This window comes from Halichoerus grypus, chromosome 7, assembly GCF_964656455.1.
Source record: "Halichoerus grypus chromosome 7, mHalGry1.hap1.1, whole genome shotgun sequence".
Lineage (NCBI taxonomy): Eukaryota > Metazoa > Chordata > Mammalia > Carnivora > Phocidae > Halichoerus > Halichoerus grypus.
Genome location: NC_135718.1, coordinates 63,514,577 through 63,536,755, shown reverse-complemented (window position 1 = coordinate 63,536,755; position 22,179 = coordinate 63,514,577). Strand labels below are relative to the sequence as shown.

General features: G+C 46.1%; 1 long non-coding RNA gene across 1 annotated transcript; it reads left to right on the top strand.

The window, feature by feature from the left end:
- Window positions 1-10,530: 10,530 nt before the first annotated feature.
- Window positions 10,531-17,116, top strand: LOC144382472 (uncharacterized). Its single transcript, XR_013449455.1, has 3 exons — window positions 10,531-10,695; window positions 11,151-11,229; window positions 17,011-17,116. It is a non-coding gene; the product is annotated as an uncharacterized LOC144382472 (long non-coding RNA).
- Window positions 17,117-22,179: the final 5,063 nt, after the last annotated feature.

Sequence of the window (22,179 nt, the reverse complement as noted above, 5' to 3'; positions counted from 1 at the left end):
CGATCTTTGGCATTCCTTGGCTTGTAGACGTATCATTCTGCTGTCTGCCTTCATGTTCACATGGCATTCTTTCTGTATGTGTCTGTCTCTGTGTTCCCCTTTACACAAGAACATCAGTCATATTGGGTTAAGGCCCACCCTAATGACCTCTCCTTAACTTGATCATCTGCAAACACCCTACTTCCAAATAAGATCACCTTTATAGGTATTGAGGGGTTAGGATGTCCACATCTTTTGGGAGGACATGATTCAACTGATGATAGGTGGTTAAGATGTGCTGGGAGATGGAAGAATGGCTTGACAGATGTTACCATGAGACACAATGATTTTCTACTACAGTATTTCATACGTTAGGTTTAATCAACCTATCTTCTTTCCAGGGACCATTTCGTTAAATATGTAATTCCAATATACTTAGATAGAAACTGGGTATTGATGTGATTCCAATTAAGACTACGCAAAACTTTGAAATTGTATCGGTTTGGTGCCTGTAATAAGACAAATGGCTGAGTAGAGGTGGAGCTCACTGCTCCTACATAATAACATTCACGCAGAGCGGAGTCTGACCGTGGTGTGGGGCCACATTACCCATCTGACCCTGTCAGTTCAGACTCTGGCCCTCTCAAGTTCCAGGCAACTAGGTCTGATAGCCTTAAATCATATCCTTGAGTTTTATCTACCCCTTGGAGGAATTCATACTAGTTGCTTCCTCTATCCTGGCCTCTAAATCATCCCCAAATTTTCTGAGACTATCTGACGTGCTTGAAAATGAAGAGAAATAGATACACAGAATAGCATGTCGTCTGCTAATATGGTCCCTAAATGCTGCTGTATAGATTGGGTGCAACAGAAGCACTGGAGAGAATGAAAGTAAGGATGCCCAGGCCCCACCGCTGGGGACTCTGATTCCTCATGCCTGGAGTTGGGCCTGGCAATACGTGGTGAAGTAATTTAGGATAAATAGCTTGCTTACTTTCTGCTTCCTGCTTAGCTCCTCCTAGTGACAGAAGCCATCTGTCCCACTCCATCTGGAGGTCCTTTCATGTATGCTGGGACTCCTAGAAGTTTAGATTCTAGTCTCCAAGTGGTGGAAAGAGCTGAGAATCCCCAGGGTAGGAGTGCAGTGTACTGGTTCAGAGCCTGAGGGATGGATTCTGCCACTAGCTGGTGACCGTTGGCTTAACTTCTCTGGGTCTCAGTTTCTTCATCTCTAAAAGTACTGAGTGCCACCTCACAAATGTGTGAGCTTTAAATAAGTACATGTACAGTACTTAGGAGAGTGCTTGGTATGTAGCAATGTCTCACTTAGTTTTGCTCGTACTATCAAGATGATTATTTTCCCTCCCATCTAAGGTTCAATGTCTAACTTACAGTTTCCTGTCTGCGGAGCCACCCCTTTCTGGGAGTCTGACAACAGGAATGACTCACTTGAGTTCAAATATCAGCCCTTGTCACTGGACAAGTTAAATGATCTCTCCACTCCCTATCGGGAGTGTGTAGACTTAGCCCAACGTAGCCATAAGGAAACTGTGTCAGAATGTCTAAGATCATGTGTCTCCTAACCCACATAGGAGATATGGTTGCAGGGGGCTGTCTCCTCATAGTTGCAGTGGTGGAGCCCTGATTTGGTGTGCAAACCTGGAGACCTATAGCACAGGGGTGAACCTCCCCCCTTACCTATACCCCACTTGCCCAGTTAATAGCATTGGGCTGCTGGCTCTTGACTTGCATGTCAATCCCATGCTGGATCTGGAGTTCTACTCCAAACTCAGGCTATGTGGCTGGAATTCATGCACCCACCCTAGTCCTCATGGATCTTGCTCTCCAGAATGATGGATCTTATCCTTGTCATCCTGGCACCGGTCCTGAACCTACTGGAAAAAAATGTGCTACGAATAGGGAACTTGGGTAGTGATGGGAACCGCAAATCTCTTGAGTTGCCTTCTCAAGAGATTTGGGAAGCTACATATTGTTATTGAAAATAGGATGGATATGGAAAATACCACAAAAATACATTGCCACCATAAACACAGAGATGGCATAAGACAAGACATATATGTAAGTGACAACGGTTTTTATCTTAGAGGGTATGTGTTACTCAGAACTTTCTGAAATTGTGACTACAGTAAGGATTCTCTGGGGAATCCTGCCATTCATGACAGAGGATTCTTTTTCATACATTGTGCATTTCTTCACCTGCCTCTCCCTTTGCAAGACTGTGGGGCCCTCAGTGATTCACTGTTACCTTCTTACCACCTGGTCCATTACCTGGCATTTAATTGGTGCTCAATAAGTGTTTGATAAATAAATGAAAGATTTAAGTAACTCTTTATTAAACCACATGATAAGGGTATCAAAAATTAAAAATGGCAAAAAGGGAAACAACACCCTCTCCCAAAATAGTCCAAATCAGGGAGTATATATTAGATTTACAGGACTAAGACAGGAAAGACACAGACCCACATATGATCTGTGATACCTCTGTTTGGTGAACTAGTTTTTACCGGCTTTGATAAAAGTATCTGTATTTATATTAAAATGTCTGCATGTATTTTTATGTTCTGGGAGAAATCGATAGCCTGCATTAAAAACTCAAATGCAAACTAAGAAACCCTGGTGAGAGGGGCACCTGGGTGGCTCAGTTGTTAAGCGTCTGCCTTCGGCTCGGGTCATGATCCTAGAGTCCTGGGATCGAGCCCCGCATCGGGCTCCCTGCTCCACTGGAAGCCTGCTTCTCCCTCTCCTACTCCCCCTGCTTGTGTTCCCTCTCTCGCTGTGTCTCTCTCTGTCAAATAAATAAATAAAATCTTTGAAAAAAAAAAAGAAAAGAAAAAGAAACCCTGGTGAGGAGTTGTGAAGGTTGTTCTCATGGGGAGTGCCAAGCAGGCAGGATCCTTCATTACTCCAGATGAAGTTAGAAATGTATCTTCAGGCCCTTGGGGCCTCAAAGGAACCCTCGGTGGGCTCCTTAGTCAAATCGCCTCCTTGGAATGAGCCCACCCGCCCTGGGGTGACCTGGGGCCTCAGGAGGAAGAACAGCTACTAGCAATTTGGTGATGTTCTTCTCCCTGTTACAGTCCAGAGCGCTGCAAGGACACAAGCTCTACACAGAGCTGTCCCCTGGTGGTGGCCTCCCTTCTTGTCCCACCAAGGCCGACTCCTCCTGTGTCTGGGCCATCTCGGGGGCAGGAGTGGAAAACCCAGCACCGCCGTGTCTGAGCAGAGCAGTGGCTCCGCACACAATGTAAACCTTGGCAAATGATTGTTTGTTGAGAAAGAAAAGAATTATTAGAAAGATTCCTGAATAAAGGCTATTGACAGATTCTGGGCTAGCTTACTAAGGGGTGGGGTTGCAGAATTGGCCCCGATAGAGGAAGATGAGGACTGGACTGGAAGCTTCTGAAGAGAGGTAACCAAGGAGAGCCGGAGCCGAGGCTAAATTTACACTCGTATCTAGGTCATGCTGACCCGCTTGGGAGAGGGAAGTTGAGATGGGGGCTGAGTGTGAACGCAGAGGCAAACACCGAAATAGAAGTGGCTGAGGCCAGTGCTTCTCAGACCTCCAAGCGCGCGCAAATTGCCCGGGGCCTTGTCAAAAAGCAGCCTCTGATCCAGTCGGTCTGGGTGGGGCCCGAGAGTCTGCATTTTTAACGGGCTCCCCGGTGATGCCAATGCTGCGGAGCCACAGCCCGCACTTGGAGAAACGAGGGGACGCAAACGGGGCTGTGTGGGACCGAGGCGGGTGCGGCTGACCGCCTTGTCGGAGCACGAAAGGCCGGCAGGGACTTCCTGGTGATAGAAGGTGTTTGATCGCGTGGGAGGCCGCCTGTCTAAGCCATGGGTGTGGTGGAAAGGAGAGCAGGATTTTGAGTGGTGCCGACATGGGTGTGAATCCCAAGGAGCTCTGTGTTTATTCTGTTAGGGGATGCGGAGGCTTTGAAGGGTTTAAGCTTCTACTGGTCAACTCCTTCCTTGGCTTCCTGGCTCAGTGCCTCTTTCGTGCTTGAGACATGGCCAGCCTTCCATGGGAATGGCCCATTGCCACCATCCTGGCCAGGCTGAGCAATGCCTCCCTGCCCAAAGCTGCTTGTCCAGAAAGGGAGAAGGGTTGGAGAGTTCAGACCTCTAGCTGTGGTCAGGGTCCACCCTGGGCCCTGAAGGCCCCTTTCCGTAGTGAGATCAGCTTCCTGCTCTGTGTTATCTGTGCCTTACACTCTCCCTACTCAGTGTCTGGTCCAAGGACCAGAAGTATCCGCATCCCCTTGTTAACAACGCATAATCCATAATCGTTGACTCCGTCTCAGACCTTCTAAGTTAGAGTTTGCATGTTAACAAGATCCCCAGGTGATATATTCACGTATTCAAGTTTGAGAAGCACTGCTTTATATAACTCTTCCTCCAGCAGCCTTCTGTCCAGGGAAGGAAACTCAATAAATTAAGCACATGCTCACACAGTCTCACTCTTGGCCTGGCAACATTCTGAGCACCTTTCAAATAGTAACTTTTTTTTTTTTTAAGATTTTATTTATTTATTTGAGAGAGAGAGAATGAGAGACAGAGAGCATGAGAGGGAGGACGGTCAGAGGGAGAAGCAGACTCCCTGCTGAGCAGGGAGCCCAATGCGGGACTCGATCCCGGTACTCCAGGATCATGACCTGAGCTGAAGGCAGTCGTTTAACCAACTGAGCCACTCAAATAGTAACTCTTCTAATAACCCATCCACCACATCCCTGCGCTCTTCCAGCCTGATGTTGGGGCCACCCTGCCGTGTCCAGGAGGGGGGCAGGCGCCCTGGTCTATGGAGACCCCACACCAGCCCGGTCACCTGGACAGGACTGGAGCCTCTTTCTGGGGCTCAGCAAAAAGCAAAGCCTGGTGTGGGAAGGGGGAGATTTGGATGTGAGGGAGCACTCTATCTTGAATAGTCCTTCCGGAGGATCTTGGAAAGCTTTCTGGGCTCTGACAGCGATTGCATTTCAGAAATGGGGTTAGGAGGTTGGCTTCCACCCTCTTTCCAACTGCTCTTCAACCTCCAGAGGGAGGGAGAAATCTGCTGTTTTAAATTTCAAGTCATCCTGTGGGCTGCGTCCCCGGAGGGGAGGCCCCTTGAGAGGGTCCTTCCCGCAGCTCACTGTCAGGGTGTGGAACTTGAGCCGTGTAGAGAAGTGGTTTAAAGCTCAGACTCTGGCATAAGGCTTCCTGGCTTGAATCTGCATCCTGACACTTGCTAATGGTATGGACCTTGGGTAAATTGCTTACGGTCTCTGTGCCTCAGTTTCCCACCTGTGAAAGGGGCATTTGAAGTATCTACTTTAGAGACACGTGGTGAAGATGGAACGAATGAGTCCATGTAATGTACTTAGGCACTCGATGTTACCTGTCGTGGTTCTGTCCCAAGTCAGACTCAACTTCCCCTCTCCATCCTGACAGGCTTGGGTGGCTCTGCTATTCAGTAGGGCCAGAACCAAGCTGGGCGATCCTGGGGATCCCCCAGAATTTGAGGAGGAGATTGGCAGGTCTTTTAGGGTGAAGAGGGTTAAGGGCTGTATTAACTTCTTGTTCCTACTGTAACAAATGTAGTGGCTTTAAAACAACTAAACAAACTCACTATGTTACAGTTCTGGAGGTCAGGAATCTGAAATGGGTTTCGCCAGGCGAAAATCAAGGTGTCAGCGTGGCTGAGTTCCTTCTAGAGGCTCAAGGAAAGAATTCATTTCTGTGCCTTTTTCATTTTCTAGAGGGTTACCTGTATTTCTTGGTTCATGACCCCTTCCTCAAGCCTCAATGCTGGCAGCCTGTCATCCGCCACTCTGCCTGGCACGACTCCAATCTCTGCCTCTCCTTTTCGGACTCTCATCTCCTTGCTTTCACCTCTAAGGACCCCGGGGATTACAGTGGGCTCACCTGGTTAATCTGGGATCGCCTCCTCCTCCTAACAGTCCTTCATTTTATCATTTCTGCAAAATCTCCTCTGCAGCAAGAGTAACATGTATAGCTTCTGGGGAGTTGGACATAGATATTTTTGGGAGAGGGGCCTCTTCTTATTCTTCCTAAGAGGGCCAACAATTCAGTAGCAATTTACTTTGCTGAGTCAATGGAGAAAGCCCTAGTTAATGCTCAGAAGAGGTTGGTGAGAGATTCTTGGTAATCGAGGGCACTACCATTACTGGGGGCGTTCATATGGGCCACGTCCCACTGCAGGTAGGTACTCCCATGGTTTTACCATTTAATTTGCACACTAGCCTGTTTTATACATGAGGAAACAGAGGTTGAGAGGGTTGAGGTCACTTCTCTAGTGGCAGGGCTGGTGTTTGAACTCTGGTTGCGAAGCCCGTCTTCTTCCCCCCACACTGTGCCTTTTATTCAGAGGAAGTTGAGCCCAGCGAGGCATGCCTATTCGAAGGCTTAACCTCCTCCATGGGATCCATTTACATGAATATTGTTTGAATATTTCTACAGCTGAAAGCTGGCCAGAGTAGAATTTGGCAATAGCCTTTGGAGTCTCATTACCCAGTACAGGCAAAGGCATTGAGAGCCCCTTGGGGAGGAAACCTCAGTTTGCTATGCCCTCCACTCCCCCGGCTCTGGCCTCATCTCAAAGCTCCATGGTTTTCATGACAATGTGGCCCAGAAACCCAATGCCCTGCACTGCCTAGCCCAGCCTGACACCCAGCCCAGGGTAGGATCCTCTCAGATAAACAAATGAGTGTATCTTATAGCATGCAAAGCACTTTGCAAAGTCAATTCTGCACCTCTGGCAGCTTTTGACCTTAGGAATATTGGAAGAGTTCAGGAATAATGGAGGTCACACTAAATGGCAGGAGATGGATAAACATGGTTTGGCGAAATGTGGTTTGTCATCAGAGCCTTTGGAAGTGCAATATTCAAGAGCACAAGCAAACTTGGGCGAAGACCCTCCCTGCTGAGATCATGGGCAAGGGGGAGAAGCCCTGGGGGTGATTGTGATGAAGGTGGTCTCGTTCTGGCAGGGGCTGGTACTCTCTCCATAGGAACTGGAGAGCATCCCTATATGGCACCCACTGGAAGCAGCCCTGGGAGATCCCAGTGAGCGAACAGACAGGAAGGGGAAATGATAGAGAAGCAAACTTCTGCTTTAATGTGAGAAAGAGCTTCCAGCAGCTAGAGCTGCCCAAGTGGGATGGATCAACATGGAGAGCAGTGAGCTCCCTGTTTTCACAATCATTTAAGGAGAAGTCACCTAGAAATCTGTTAGGATGCTGTAGAGAAGAAATATGTACTGCAACCTTGAAATCTCTGGCTTGTGGGTTTAAAGGAGGCCTCATTACCCTTGAGCTTCACATTGGATTGGTTGACCTGTACAAGTTTCCCAGGTTATTCTTGGGAGTCCCTATGCGTTTCACACAGACTCACATCCGTCATCCTAAGTTCTTTTGAATCACCTTGCTTGTTGATGTCATCTGCCTACCAGTTGTTTGAGGATGGCCCCTGATACCCATCACTGCGCCTGGTGTCCTCCATGATTATGCAGCTGATCGCCACATGTTCTATGTGCACATGTGCTATATTCCCAAAGGATGGGAAGAAGGCAGCAGGGTGCTGGCAAATGTTTAATCACGGACTCTCCACACACACACACACACACACACACACACACACACAGCTCTGATCTGTTTTCTCATTTCCGTGGTATACATACTCCCATACTCATCGCAAGCTACCAACTTGTCAGATGGCTTGCAAAATTCTTGAAAATGTAACAACCGATTCTCCTCAACTGGTGTGGGTCACCTCGGGCACCACTGGCAGAAAGTTTCCATTTCTGTTTGTCATTCAGAGCCCCTGCTCCTCGTGACCAGAATGTATGCTGAAGCAGCTGCCAGGTTTCTGCTTGTGTCACTCTCTTCCACGGGGGACCGCAGGTCTTCGGACAGGCTGAGGATGACGTGCTCTCCGTATCTAGTTCTTCCTCACCTGCCCCTCCTGCACTGTATGTCTGAGGACACTTGCAAGAAAACCCTCCTGGCCATGAGCTGTAGGCTTTGTTTGTATTTCTGCCTTGTGACCTCAAGGAACTTGACTGAAGGTTTGGAACATCACTTTCAGTTTTAACTCATCTTCCAAAAATCGGGATGTCAAACACCGTACGCCAGATTCCCCAATCTCACAGCACCTGAAGGCATGCTTGCCAGGACCAGGGTGACAGGGTGTCCCCAGTGGTTTGGAGTCTTCACCCAAAGTGACAATGCAGACCACAGGGTCTGCTGTGAGCCGGGAGGGCTCGAGCAGCCGGCCGTCCGCTACAGTCTACAGGAAGTCCTGCATATAGAATATGTGTTTGGGGAGGGGTTGGGGACACACTGTGAGGGGCACTTGGGCAAGACTCTTTCACTTGCCCTCTGCCTTGGTGGTGTGGAGTCTGGGTCACTCTGCTCCCGGTCCTCCCCTCTCTGAGCTCCGCATTGTCCTGGCCAGATACACTGGCATCGATGCCCTAGGATCTCCAACTGGGTTTGCACTGGTTCCTCCAGAAAGACCAGTGGTCGGTCGACTGCAAGCGTGCATTCCTCCCTTCCACCCTCCTAATTTCCCTATTTGCTGCCAAAGCACTTGAGGGCAGGGCATAGGTTTCTGTGTCATTGTTCTCTCTCCCAAAGAGGTGTTTTTTTAAACCAGGGGGGCCCAGACACACACTGCATCCAACTTGCCTCCTGCGTCTTCAGAGAACAAAGACGGAGCCCCAGGCTGCCAGACTCGGGGCTCATCGGTTACCTGTACCTGCAGATTACAACACTGGTAAACTTTGGATGACTTCAGAATCCCATCCCAGGTTAAGCTTTAGCCAACGAGTGAGGTGGAAACGTGGTGCACATCTCATTCCCAGGACCCTGGAACCTGACACCTGGCTCTGTGGACACAGTGATAAGCTAGCTTTGTAGGTGTGAGAGACTGTCTGCAGATACAAGCCTGGGGAGAGAACAGAGGGTTCTCAGAAGCGCCCGAGATTACGGGGGACAGCATGGACAGATGGGTGTGGAAGGCCACAGAACCTGGCCCGAGACTCAGCAGCTTACGCCAACTCGATGTGGGCTGGGGAAGGTCACACCCTCTGGCCCTCAGGAGCCTCACAAATACATCTCTCATTTTTTAAATAATCGAAACTCTCCATTGTTTCTTTTCTTTCCTGAAGATTGGAATCAGATTCACCCACAGTTTTGAATCAGTTCTATGGCTATATTTGTTTTTTTTTTTTTTAAAGATTTTATTTATTTATTTGACAGAGAGACATAGCGAGAGAGGGAACACAAGCAGGGAGAGTGGGAGAGGGAGAAGCAGGCTTCCTGCTGAGCAGGGAGCCCAATGAGGGGCTCGATCCCAGGACCCCAGGATCATGACCTGAGCCGAAGGCAGACGCTTAACGACTGAGCCACCCAGGCGCCCCGGTTATATTTGTTTTGTTTTACACTGAGATCTGTGAAGCTACAAATGATGTGGAGGTAAAGATGCATTTTCTTTTTTCTTTTTCTTCAAATGGCTGTCCATTGTCTCAACACCATTTATTAAAAATTCCATCCCTTCCCCACCCGTGTGAAGCACAACTTTAATCACAGGGTCAACATACTCTGCGTGTGTTTATTTCTGTACTTTCTATTCTGGGCCACTCTTCTGTCTGTTTTTGGGCTGGTATTAACCGCGTGAATTGTGAAGGCCCCTTAGATATTTTAATATCCAATAAGGCTATTCATCTCCTCTTTTTTTTTTCTCCTGTTTTTAGAGCTCTCATGGTATTTTCGTCCGTTTGGGCTGCTATAACAAAAATACCACAGACAGGGTGGCTTAGAAACAGAAATTCGTTTCTCATGGTTGTGGAGGCTGGAAGTCTGTGATCAAGGTGTCAGCAGATTGTTCATCTGCTGAGAGCCCCTTCCTGGCTCATGGACAGCTGGCCGCTGAGAACCCCTACTGGCTCATGGACAGCTGCCTGCTGAGAACCCCTTCCTGGCTCTGCTCTGTGTCCTCATGCGACGGGGGGGGGTCCCAGAGTGGGAACACTCTGGGGTCTCTTCTAGTGGGGCACTGATCCCATTCACGGGGCTCCACCCTCATGACCTCATGGCCTCCTAAAGGCCTCACCTCCCAATGCCATCCCATGGTGGGGGGTAGGTTTCACCTTATGAATTTTTTTTTTTTTTTTTAAAGATTTTATTTATTTATTTGACAGAGAGACACAGCGAGAGAGGAAACACAAGCAGGGGGAGTGGGAGAGGGAGAAGCAGGCTTCCCGCTGAGCAGGGAGCCCGATGCGGGGCTCGATCCCAGGACCCTGGCATCATGACCTGAGCCGAAGGCAGACGCTTAACGACTGAGCCACCCAGGCGCCCCTCACCTTATGAATTTTTTTGGGGGGGTACACAAGGGCCATTGCTATCTATCTTTAAGAACTTTAGAATAAATTTGTCTAAATCCAGTAAACAAGCCAATGGAGGGTGCCCGTGGAATGAGTGAAGGAGAACTGAAGTGAGGTAGAGTCCCTGCTCTGGCACCGAGTATAGACACTCTAGAAGCTCAGGAAGCTCTTTTTAGCCTCTCTGGGTCTGCATTCTCGTTTGTAAAACAAATGGGAAGCTGTAAGGCAGAGCACTGCAGAGTAGATTTAGGAATCAGACAGACTGGGGTCCTATTCCTGACACCTACTTACTGACTTTGTGACCTCGGGTAAGTGACGTCTCCTCCCTGAGTCCCCGTCTCTTCGCCCTGAAACAGGGTTAGCCGCAGCACCATGCTCTCAGCGAATGGAAAGAAGAGAAGGTAGTAGCTGTGTGCTTGGGGAGGTCATACAGTCATGTCTCCCTGCAGCCAGGTTCTAACCAGCAGAGAAAAGGTAAAGCAGCCAAAAGGTGATCACGGTCTCAGCTCTATTAGTGGGGTCAGCTGCCCAGTAATCCTGAATTTCAGGGTTTCCCGGTGAAGTTGGATTGGAGACCTTGTCTAAGGCCTTGGGCCGACTGAGGGCCTTCTTTTTCTTAGATCCATGCCTTATCCCCTGTCAGTGGGCCCACAGGTGGCACGGTGGGCTCCGGATCTACTCACTTGTCCGCGGCTGGCAGAGGAAGGAAGGCAGGCCCCTGAGAAAATGGCGGCCTCCTGACCCAGAGGTTCTCTCTGTTTAGCAGGGAATATAAGAGTCCTGGCCCTTCCTGCACTTCCTCGAGGCAAGGATGAACCAGCCTGAGCAACCCTGTCTGGTGAGTGTCAGTCTCCCATCAACCATGTGGTCACTGCTGTAGGGGAGGAGCAAACAGGGGGTAGCGAGGAGCTCAAGAAGTGTTGCCCCACTGTCATGGAGAGGGATGTGAAAATGCTGCTCAAACAGGGACAGGAGCTGAGGGTTCCCTTCTAAAATGGTTGTGCCTGTGGTGATGAAGATGACCATTAAACCATTGCGAAGAGTTTGGGCTCCAGGTATTTGCGAGTCTGGCCGTGGGACGGTTCCAGGAAACCTGTCGGATGAATATCCTTTCCAGCTCCTGGCTCAGACACAGCCTGCCTTGCTTCCATTTCCCTTGAATGGTCTGGATATCAGTTCCTGTTGAAAGTTTGTGCAAGCAAGTCGAACATCTGGAACTTTATAATGCCCAAGAATACCTATGAGTTGGTGATTTTGATGAAAAGACACAGGACGCCTATTTTTGGACAGGTTACCCTGGGGGAAGGGAGCCCCTTCTCCTCACCGGCACTCCCCTCCTGCGGCTCCCCCTGCTGCCCTGGGGCTCCTCACTGGTACCCCGCAGCTGCTGCTTCTGACACAGGCACCCGGCCTCCGTCGAATCAGAGAGAAGTGGCCCCAGGCTGGTTGGGGTTGCAGCCAGGCCCGAGGGTTTGACCGAAGGTACAACAACGAGTCTTCCTAGGAACCATCAAAGGGCTGTTTGCAGAGAAGGAGGCAAGGAAGAGGCCGAGTCGCTGCTTCTTTGCTCTGATGATAAAACAGCAAGCAAGCAGTGGTGGTATAATTGCAGGACTTCGAGGCTGACTTCTCCAGCTGAAGCTGGGATGGTCCTGTCAGGGCCTTGAAGATGGTTACACACATGGAGAGAAACTCAAAGACGCCCATGTGGTGGGAGAGAGAGCTGCTTCTGGAAGCTCCATTGTCCTGCTGCAGGTTCTGGAATTGAGGGGTGAGTCAGGCAGGTCACTGGGGATAGAAGAGCTGATGGCGAAGGGAAAAGCAGGTGCAAAGACCATAGCTCAAGAACACACTTGGCCTACTAAAGGCACGCCAACAAGATGCGTGGGGTGAGCGCAGAAGGCCAGGGGAGGAGTGGCAGGAATGGTCAGGCAGGGAGTTAGGAAAGAGCACATTACAACCATCCAGGGAGTTTTAAAAACTCAAGATACCCTGGCACCACCCCGCTGGTGTTTCATGTTGACTTTTAGGTGCTCTGGGTTCTCCACTGAAAAAGAAGATTGTTGTTGCTGCTGTTGTTGTTTGTGAAGAAATATTTGCTTTTTGAACTTGCACTGAACCAAAGGCCATTAAAGTTCAGACCCTCTCTGGAGAGTCTGTGTGAGGAGAATGAGAGAGCATGCCTTTAAAGAGGTTGTTTCTTGCCTGGAAGATCCAATAGGAAAATAGCTGGCCTTGTGGGGAGGTTGCCCCTCTTGGCAAGGTAGCCATCATGATGAGCTTGGGTGAGGTGGAGAGAGTTCCTGTTGGTTCCATGAGCATGGGTTCATGTAGGAGTCAGGCAGGAAAGTTCAGAGAGCAGCCCTGGCAGTAGTTTGGCGTGTGAAAGATGTCAAATAATAAAGTAAGTGGTGACAGAGCTTTTCCTCCTTGCTCTGAAAACTCCCTTTTCCCCCTTTGGGCGTAGAGTATGCTTCATCACCTCTCTGTCTCCTCTTTCTCCCTCCAGTCAAATGCCAGGTGTGGAAAACCATCCAGCTCTCACTCTTGGATGTTGTGGCAGATGGCAGCAACAGTATCTCCCATCCCACAGGTTGCTTTTACAAGTTGACCATGACACTCCTCCCAATGGGTGCTGTAGTGTGTGCTCTCTTCCCTGGAATTTCCATAGACCTTTCAACTGCCTCAAACAATAGAGTATAGTAGAAGAGACACCACATGACTCCCGAGGCTAAATAAAAAAATATGCCATGTACTTCTCCCTTCTTCTCGGGGGACACTCACTCTTGGAACCCAGCTGCCATCCTGTGAGAAAGCCCAAACAAGCCCAGGCAGAGAGACGCCGTGGAAGAAACCCCCCGTAGGCGTCCTAGTCAACACCCCTGCTGAGGTCTTAGTCAAGTGCCAGCATTAACCACACATATGTGAATGTAGCTGCCTCCAGATGATTCCACCTCTAGCTGTTTAGTTACTCCTGGCTTCCTGGTCGTAGCTGATGCTTCAAACATTGTGAAGCCATGTTCTTTCCAAATTTCTGAGTCACTTAGTTCAAGTCTCTACTTAAATAATACCTCCTTGGAGAGCACTTCCCTGACAACCTTTGTCTAAAATGGTATTTTTTAAAAAATTGAGATACAATTGACATATAACATTATATTAGTTTTGGGGGTATAACATAGTGATTCAATATTTGTATGTATTGCTAAATGATCACCTCAACGAATCTAGTTAACATCCATCACCACACGTAGTTACAAAACTTTTTTCTTGCATTGAAAACTTTTAAGATCTACTATCTTGGCAACTTTAAAATATACAATACACTATTATTATTAGTTTTACTTTTTAAAATTTAATTTAAAATTCCAGTATAGTTAACCTACAGTATTATATTAGTTTCAGGTGTACAACATAGTGATTCAACACTTCCATACAACACCCGGTGTTCATCACAAGTGCCCTCCTCAATTCCCATCACCCATTTCACCCAACCCCACCCCCCACCTCCCCTCTGGTAACCATCAGTTTGTTGTCTATAGTTAAGAGTCTGTTCCTTGGTTTGTCTCTCTCTCTCACTTTTTCCCCTTTGCTTGTTTTTGTCTGGTTCTTAAATTTCACATATGGTATTTGTCTTTCTCCAACTGACTTATTTCGTTTAGCATAATACTCTCTAGCTCCATCCACGTCATCGCAAATGGCAAGATTTCATTCTTTTTGATGGCTGAGTAATATTCCATTGCGTACAATACAGTATTATTAATGCTAGTCACCATGCTGTACACAGCATCCCCAGGACTTACTTATTTTATAGCCGGAAGTTTGTATCTGTTGACCACCTTCACCCATTTTACCCTAAAATGTTGTTATTGATTATTTTCTATCCTCTTCTTTTTTTCCTTCATAGCATTTATCTGGTAAAAATACATGTTTGTTGGTTTCCACTGCAGGCCTCCCACAGAGGAATGTAGGGATATTGGTACTTAGACAATTTATTAGATCTGTGCAATAAATGTTTGTGGATTAAATAAGGCTTGATGATTACTACTAGTTCATTCTCCCAGAGTCAGTCAGACAGTGGTAAGCCGCCCCAGCACTCTCTGCCCTGGAGCCTGGATGTGCCTCAGAATACGTCACAGCACAATCATTCATTTTACTGATCTGAGTTAGCAGATGACATTAAGCCTATTTTCTATACCTGATCTATAGCATTAATTTTGACATGTTCATTTATTATTTTATTGTTGTTACTTGGGCGTGTCCAACCAGACACTAGATACTCTCTGGGGCCATAGACTGAGTCACATACTATTTTTAGCACATAGTAGTTCAAAAAGTCCTAGTTTAATTGGAATGATTTGTAATAATCATCAGATCGACCCTTTACCAAGGTAGGAGGAAGACTAAATCAGCATATGATCCATGAGGCTTCCCAAGATAAGAGATAAATACTTTGCACCATAGCAGTACAAGAATTTTGAAGACTGAATGAAAGGAAGGTACTTCCCCACAAGTATGATAGATGAAAAAGTCAGTTCTGATGCCAGAGATTTGGGGTTACAAGGTATTCAATATGAACCTTTGTAGGACTTGAAAAGTCGACTTTTTCACCTAACCCACCACAAAGCATCCAGACCTTCATTTGCATCATCTGCTTGCTTTTGGTATGATGTGTGGCAAATGGAATTTATACAGGGCCAGGCCTAGAAGCAGGGATCAGGCTTGGGGTAACTGAGAAGGGGGGTGGAAAAGTGACAGCTGGAATGCATTCCTTCAGACTTGAAGATCAAAGGGACCCTGTTTACAGATTTTGCTGGGAACGGGTGATTTGTTTTAGGAGAAATGAGATCTGGAATAATCCTCAACCTGGAAGGCCCTGACTTTCTGGGTGGATTTTGGGTCAAGACATTCTCAATAGAAGCATGTTTTCATGGCTGTCATCTGAGGGCCTCACTCATGCCAAGTGTTTTTAAGACAGGAGAGGTATGTCCTAATTGGTTATGAATGCAATCATTTTTGCTTCAGGACATGCATCAGAACATCCTCATTGAAACTGAGGATGAATACCATTTTTTTGGAAAGAGCTAGTTTCAACAAAAATTACCATCACACATAGAGACATCATCCACTCCTGTTACCAATGCATCTGTCCATCAGAAACAACCCAAACTATGAACAGAAAACAAAAAGGTAAAAAAGAAAACAAAAAGAAAACAAAAAGGTATGCCAATGGGATTAGCTCAGATATTTACCCCTCCCATACATCCACCCCGGTAAGTTGTAAGAAGATATATGGATCAATAAAACCATTTTCTTCCCCGCAGAATGTTGGAATAAAACCAGAACAATGATCCAGGGGGAGACACTGCCCTATGGCTGCAGCTGGAAGGGTTGCCTGGCATGTGGGCATTTGGAGGAATGCTCTGTTAAACTTCGGAGTCAGGTCTAGATGCCAATGGTTAGGCTGTAGGTGACGACTTTACCTCAGGTCCTATGGTAGGCTCAATAAAAATCAGGCAGTCAATGCCATGAAAATCAAGCAGTTCATATTGATATAAAAATTGTAAAAGTCTACCTTAAATCTCTAGTCTGTGGTCATTTCTCCTGGACTGAATCTTTGGGGGTGGGGAGAAGAGAAGATAGTGATATCGAGGGAGAATCAGAATTGCCATCCTGGGCCTTTTCCAGAATTGCTGGAGTCTATAAATGCTGTGTAGCAGATATTTGTTTAGGTTCAAGTAAATAATTATTAAATTTGTTTTGCACAATGTAGGGAAAATCAATGACGTCCTTTCAAATAAGTTCTTGTGTACATTTTGGGGAGGATGATTATGTTTGAGATTCTCTAATTTTGGCAAGCTAATCAAGATGGATTTATCTACTGGTGGTCTTCAAAATGATTTCAGTAGCTTTCTGACACAGAAGAAAGAGGATGCAAAGCTTTTCATCCATATTTACTCCCCAGCATATGAAACTTCCATCAGTGTGCCCATTAAATTGTCCAAATGGTTTTTCAGAATTTCAAAATAGAGGTTGGCGGGCAGATGAGTCTGTTCTCCTCCCCGATGCCCTTGAGTCCTTCTTACTTTTCTGAGTGTCCCTCCACGACTTCTGTGTTCTTCTACTTACCTTTAACAACCCACACCTGTGACTCTCATGGAGGGATTTCCTGCAGGCTTCTGGAGCTACATCCCTCAATTCTCCAATGGCTGATAGCCTTAAATTGCCAGGGGTTTATACTTACCCCCTGCCCCTCCCTTGGCCAGGGCACTTAGCCTTGGACCACCATTGCAGGAATAAGGAAGCCAACCCCAAGGGGTAGTTTATACTCCAGGCATGCCTTAGGATCAGTCTAAGGGTGGGACTACGTGAAATTGTCCCTGCTTGGCTTTGTAGCTCCCTCCTTCCTTCTTTTCTCTTGTTGGTTTCACCTAAGGGCACTTCCTAAGTGAATCACTCGAATGTGAATCTTCATCTCAGGGTCTGCTTCTGGGGAACGCATTACCGTCCCCATAAGGTAATGTGAGAATTAAATGAGACAAATGTATGTAAAGCACTTATCATAGTGGTTGGCCATAATATATATACAAAAATGTGAATTATTATTATTATGGCTCTCACAGCAGTTTTTTGGACTCTGGTGGATTGGTGCCAAGGCTTGGAACATCAATTCAAGTGATGGCATTATGATGAAACACTTGAAGAAGATTGAAAGAGCATGTGAAAGGTTATCCTAACACACCAAGGCCTCACCACCCAGGCTGTCTACACAAATGTAAGCAAAATGAGAGCAAGGGTAACTAGCAGTACAGAATTTGCTGGGGAGATAGTCCAAATTATTATTATTATCATTAAAGATTGCTAAGCCCATTTCTCTAAGAGTTGAAAATGTCAAATATTTGGCCATTAACTATGACTACTTATTTTTAAAGAAATCTCTGCGATCTGTAGAGTAAAAGGCTATTTTTGCAGTGGTGACAGTGAAGTCCCCACATCCCAGTGGGGGCAGGGCTGGGGGAGAAATCACAGTGGTTTGAACACTCTCCATCTGATGAATTAAGAGGTGTTGCTCTTGATTTACCACCCAGGGTGGGGAAACTAGGAAAAAGGGAAGTTTCATATTCAAGTCGATAGATTCCAGAGAATTCAAGTCATAAAGAATCTGAAAGTCTCCCAGAACAGTTTGAACAATCTATCGAATTTGTACTGGCACATTACTCTTTCTTTAGACTTCATGTGACATAAAATAAGAAGGCAACCTTCAGTGTGCATGCAAGCTCACTAGGGATTCTTTAAAGGCAGAACATCGGGAATGTTGGTGTTCAAAGGGCTCTTGAGAAGCCATCTTGTCTCCTTGCCCTTCATGAGGGTCACGTGACACAAAATGCCAGAGCAAGAGGGGACTGATGATCTCATCCCAGTAGGCAACAACTTCCACCATCGGGAGAGCCCTGTAAAGCCCCTCAGGTGGCAGGGAGTTAAGCCCCAGTTTCTCTTCTGATGGGCCAGAGGACAGACAGCCAGGCTCTGGGCTGGATCAGAACCTTTTCATTTTTTGAATCCTGATTTCTCTAGCATCGTATCAACTGAGTGCAGGGAAGGATTTTCATCACTCGGTCCACTCACCAATGAGTTCCCATACATGTCCATCAGCTCAGAGGCTTTGATTTCATCTATCTGGAGTAAGCCCTAGAATCTTTTTTTTTTTAGATCTCGACCCTAGGGTGTGTGCAAGGGGGTTCGTTGGCCGTGCCAAGGAGTGAGAAGTGACTAGTGTTCTCATCAGCAGTGGGATTGGAGATGAGATGTGGATGCAGCCCCAGGAAGCACAGGACTGGATGCACAGGGTTCTGGGGCTTCAGTGTGCAGATCAATGAAATGTATTATGTAATGCTCACATGCCTGAAACAACACTGTATATAAGGATAGCCACACATGTAAAGACATATATTGAACATGTTCTGGGACTGGATATTATGAAAGAAGGAGGGACTGAAGCTGATAATGCTTAAGCCCTCAGGGGCCTTGAGGAGCCTGGTTAACTAGAAATCTTTGCATCCAAAAATAAGAAAAAAAAAGTGACTGGGAGGAATGAAAAAGAAAGTGCTCCAAATGAATCAGAGGCTCAGCCAAGTTTGGCCTTGGAGTGGTGCCGCTCTTATTCCATAGAGATGGGGTGCCCCACGGAGGGGGAAGCCTCTTGAAAAGTGCCGCACCCTCGTCTGTGCCCTCACCACCTGTCTTTTCGCTCCAGCTTGTTCTTTTCTTTTACTTTCCCATAGCTCTCATTTTTTAATTTTTGTTTTATTCTTATTTTCTAGTTTTTAAATCACTGTCATGAAGCATTAAGCAGCAAGGTGGGCACTTGTTTTAAGAGGAATGAGGAAAAGCCCACATTGTTCTATGCTGTAACACGCAGTGTTATCCTCTCTCAGATTTCTTACCTCGATGGTCACAGGTTCATATACTGAGTGCTTACTATACGCCCGGCGCTATGCCAAGTGTTCTACTTAAATCGCCTCATTTAATCTGCACCAAAAACTCAGTGCAAGCCATTCCTGTGTTTTAGATGACCAAAGCTTAGAGAGGTTGTGGATCTTTCCACACAAAAGTTAAGCTTAACAACAACAGCAAAAATTTAAGCTGAACAGCCCCTGGGTAAATACCCACTCTGACCGGAAGTACCATGAATCATCAAATCAAAGGGATGTTTCTTTTTATTAATTTGGGAGGGAATAAAAAAAGATGCCCAAACTTTGGTTGTGTCAACCTTAAAAATAAAATAGCCAGTGACTTTATTAGCAAAATGAGTTTATTCAGGAATAGCAGAGTTGCAGTTCAGCCCATGCAAGCGATGAGGAACCACAGGCAAGTTGGAAGAGACCAAGGAAAGGTCGTCTTTTATTAGGTTTTAGGAGGAAATTGAAGAGCATTGTTTTATTTGTTCATTTATTAAAAGATTTATTTATTTTGGGGGAGAGAGAGAGAGAGGGCACACAAGTGGGAGGGGCAGAGGGAGAAGGAGAGAGAATCTCAAGTAGACTCCGCACTGAGCACAGAGCCCAACTTAGGGCTTGATCTCATGACCCTGAGATCAGGACCTGAGCTAAAACCAAGAGTGGGATGCTCAACCAACTGCGTCACCCAGGTGTCCCTGAAGAGCTTTGTTTTAAACAACAGTTCACTGGAGAAGAACATGAATTTAAGGTTGTGGTGGTTTCTCACTGGCTACAAGTGGGAGGTTAGTGCATTGTTGCTGGGGCAGAGAGGGATCTTCCTTGTTTTTCTTAAAAGGAGGAGATGAAATTCCTGTTAAAAATGTCCTTCTGTCAAGATAATTCTTTCTGTTGTTTATGGAGGCTGCACCCCCTGCTTCCCTGATTCCATTTTATTTTTTATTTTTATTTATTTTTATTTTTTATTATTAGTTTCAGAGGTAGAGTTCAGTGATTCATCAGTTGCATACAACACCCAGTGCTCATTCCATCAAGTGCCTTCCTTAATGTCTATCACCCAGTTAACCCCATCCCCCCACCCTTTCTCCTCCATCATTCCTCAGTTTGTTTCCTATGGTTAAGTCTCTTGTCTCTTATAGTTTGTCTCCCTCTCTGATTACGTCTTGTTTTATTTTTCCCTCCCTTCCTCTATGCTCCTCTGTTTTGTTTCTTAAATTCCACATATGAGTGAAATCATGTAATTGTCTTTCTCTGATTGACTTATTTCACTTAGCATAATACCCTCTAGTTCCATCTGCGTGGTTGCAAATGGCAAGATTTCATTTTTTGATGGCTGAGTAATATTCCATTGTGTATACGTATGTGTGTGTGTGTGTGTGTGTGTGTATCACATCTTCTTTATCCATTCATCCCGACTCCATTTTAAATGAGGTTTCCTTTATTTATTTTCACAGTGGGTGTCCAAGCAGAGAGAAGTGAATCAAGTTCTTTCCTCATTGATTGCCTGACAAATCGAACAGTTCTGGTCTTTGGGATTGAGAATGTATTCAGACTCAAAGAATTCAAATACTCCTTCCATGGGGCCACATTTGGGTACCCCTCATTACATCTGTGACCAAGATGTTGTATTCCTAGAAATTTTAGTAAGCAGCAGGAGTGATGGCTGACAAGTCGCTTCATGTCTCTCACCGTTGTTTCTACCACTTTCATGTCTGTGTTTCCACCCAAGAGTTACTGCTCCTAAATTATTTCCATATTTTGTACACTATAGTCTAATATCTAACTGGTGAGGCACCTGCACAGGAGCCCAGAGGAAAAACATGCATCTGCGTTGCTTAAGTGAAAACACCCCATTTAAAGGTGCTATCAGCACGAGAGAATTTTCAAATCCAGCCAGAGGGAATCAGCACAGCTTTTCCAGAAGCGTTGCCTTTCCAGGTCACAGTGTCTTTTCCTGCTGCATACATCACCTGCCCTTTTTTTTTTTTTTTTTTTTAACGTAGGCTCCACGCTGGGAGCCCGATGCGGGGCTTGAACTCACGACCTTGAGATCAAGACCTGAGCCAAAATCAAGAGTTGGACACTTAACTAACTGAGCCACCTAGGGGCCCCTACATTGCCTGCCTTCTAATTGGAAATTCAAGAGAGCAAAGTCTTCCTCTGAAAATAAATTGAGTCATGAGAGATGGAGTTATGTCAGAACTTAGCCTTTGGAAGAAAGAGACGACATCTGTATCTCGGAATGCTTAATGCAACCTCTACAGCTTTCGTCAGTCATCTTTCTGGTTTTTTTCTTTCTTTTTTTAAGTTGTCCTTAGCTTCCCCCCCCCCCCTTTGTTGCACTGCTTCTTCCTTACTTACACACAATCTAACCCAAACACATTCTCCTTGGCTAACTTTTAACTCTATATTTTTTATGCACTGGTCACATTCTATTAGAAAAGAGGAGTTATTGCTACTTGTCCACTTGTATCCAATTAGGGTATTTGGTTAAAGAAATACCCAATTTAAGAAAAAGCCTGGTAAATCTTTAGTTTGCAGAAGAGCATTCATTTCCGAAATGCTGCGCTCATAAAATAAGTTTCCAAACTCAGGATTCATTTCATTTTTTCCTCTGACTAGTAGAAGTGAATGTCACAGTGATGAAATTCAACTGATATATACCATACAATGGAAGCAAGTGTGAAAAAAATTCTTAGAAACATTGGAGTCTTGCTTTTGAGTGTCCATAAAGAAAATACTTGAGTTACCTTGAAACCAGTAAGATTTAAGGTTCCTGTAATGCCAGTGCAGGGTTATTGAAATCTTTGATGATTTGCCAGGCATTGCTCTGGGAGAAATTTAGACCAGTGCTTGCTATAGGTAAGACTCCACCGGTATGCATTATGTAAGCGGTGCCATGATCTGGACCACCCACCTCTGAAAGGTGTGGGAAGGTGTTGGAAATCTCACGGTCTTTTCTCTGCAGTTATTCTGTATAGTTGTCAACCCCCTTCCATGGAGTTATAGGGAATATGCCACTCAGAGGAGTGCCCAGGTGAGATCTGCTTGGAGACCCTTCTTCCCCCTGAGTTTGGGTAAACAGTATGCTACCTAGAAGTTCAGAAATTGCAGATTTTCCCAAAATCCTTCTTAGATCTGCTTCTAAAGAAAAGGTTGACTTCATGAGCCCACGATGCAACCTTTCACTTCATTGCTGGCAGAATTGTCCAAAACCAAGATTATAAGAAGTCCTTTAGGCTACAGACACCATTTCTGTTTTTTCCAATGTTCTACCATATGTAGTGACATAACTGTATTATCCAAGAGCAAAAAGCCAGATCCCTCCTGTATCTGGTG